Source organism: Mustelus asterias, chromosome 13 (genome assembly GCF_964213995.1).
Source record: "Mustelus asterias chromosome 13, sMusAst1.hap1.1, whole genome shotgun sequence".
NCBI lineage: Eukaryota > Metazoa > Chordata > Chondrichthyes > Carcharhiniformes > Triakidae > Mustelus > Mustelus asterias.
In genome coordinates, this window is record NC_135813.1 from 28,136,480 (window position 1) to 28,138,557 (window position 2,078).

At 41.0% G+C, this 2,078-nt stretch overlaps 1 pseudogene; it reads right to left on the minus strand.

The window, feature by feature from the left end:
• Positions 1-528: 528 nt before the first annotated feature.
• LOC144503240 (U2 spliceosomal RNA) lies at positions 529-732 on the minus strand (annotated as a pseudogene).
• Positions 733-2,078: the final 1,346 nt, after the last annotated feature.

The window sequence follows — 2,078 nt, forward strand, 5'->3', positions numbered from 1 at the left end:
GATAGCCCATTTCCCCCCAACAGTATCCAAAATGATATACTTGTTAGAGAGGGGGATAACCACAGGGGATTCCTGCACTGACTGCTTGCCTCTTCTAACAGTCACCCATCTATCTGCCTGCACCTTGGGTGTGACCACTCTCGCAAGCTCCTATCTATGATGCTTTCCGCCACCTTCATACTCCTAAGTGCATCCAATTGTTGCTGCAACCTATCTATGCGGTCTGTAAGGAGCTGCAATTGGGTGCACGTCCTGCAGACGTAGTCGTCCGAGACGCTGGAAGTGTCACACGGATCTCCCACATCTCTCACGTGCATCACTTAACCCCACTGACCGACATTTCGAGCACCAATTAAATTATTTGAGAAAATTTATAAAACTCTTACCTGTCACAGTGACTTTTTTTTTGTACTTTTCCAATTCAATCAAATCAAATCCAATTCAGTCTCAACAAATTGAGACATTTCCGATCCAGGCTGACAAGACAGGGCGAGCGACCAAATCACCCTGTCCTGGGCCTGATCTACATGAGCCAAGCTGATTGGAGGAGGGAAAGTAATACCTCCTCCAAGACTTGAGCTCATTTGCATCTTAGCCAAAAGGCCGAGATGCCGCTTTTAAAAATTGCTTCATATGAAACATATGAAGCTTCAGTGTAACCTAATGACCTCAACCAAGTGCAGCATCCTATCCATACTACACTTGATCTTAGCCAAAAGGCCAAGAAGCGATTTCACAGTGACTTTTTTTGGTTAGAGGAGAAGGGAGGGAGGGAAACACTAATGTAATGTTTCTGGCTTACCATTCCTTGACACCAGATCTTCTGCTTCCCACTTCTTGGTAAATGTTGCCAGTCCTGCATTCTCCCAGAATGCACCAGTGAAGTCCCTCAGCCGCCTCTACCGGATCTCATTGTTGTGAGTTTGCTATATAAATGCAAGCTTTTGTTCTTTGCATGGCTGTTTAAAATATTTTGATAGCTTTTTTTCTCCCAGAATTATGCATCAATATTGGTCATTTATACAAGATAACTGGTTCAAGATACTAAATAGGAATTTGAAAAAGATAAGAATGTGTATTTGATTAGTTTATTTTTTAGTGTCACAAGTAGGCTTACATTAACACTACAATGAAGTTACTGTGAAAATCCTCTAGTCACCACACTCCAGTGCCTGTTCGGGTACACTGAGGGAGAATTTGGCATAGCCAATGCACCTAACCAGCACGTCATTTGGACTGTGGGAGGAAACTGGAGCAAACCCACCCAGACACAGGAAGAACGTGCAGACTCCGCACAGGCAGTGACCCAAGCCAGGAATCGAATCCGGGTTCCTGGCGCTGTGAGGCAGCAGTGTATCACCGTGCCACCCACGCTGGGCTATGATTGTGGTAACACATTTTGCAACAGCTTTTCATACCAGCCTCCTGACATTTTTCGTAAGTTTAAAAATGAAACGGCCCATCTGGAAAGTGTTTAATAAGTGATAATGAGTTTGAATTAATGTCCACATATTTGAATGTAGTGCATTTTGAGCAGTAATAGGCTTTATTGTTACTGTGCTAGAATGATCAGCTCACTTTATTTTAGAGCTAAATGCCCTTACAATTTATCTAAAATTTAAATACTTTATCCACTGGAACTGCTTTTTAATCTGTTTCCAATTGTTATAACTGACTTGTGTTTGAGTTGTCCTTCACTGTTATTGGCTTTGATCCAGAAATGTTTTCCAAGGGTTTTATAGCAATATGCTAAAACACAAACCAAATACTACTTGTGGTACTTTTTAACCTGTGATACAAAAGGCAAGTTCAGTGATTTTGCTTTCACCCTCAAATTTTGCATATGGTCCTCTTGCAAACGGAAAGTTGAACTTCATACATTTTAACAAAAAAGGGCAGAGCTTTTATTTTTGGCTCAATGCGTTAAATTATATTTTTGAACTGATTTTACATGAAGTGTTGACTGCATCTTTACAGTGTTCAGCATTTCCTTTTCTTATTAATATCATATCTGCATGAGGTGTAATGAGAACTGTTGCTGTGCTGTTAAAATCATAGAAACCCTACAGTGTAAAAGG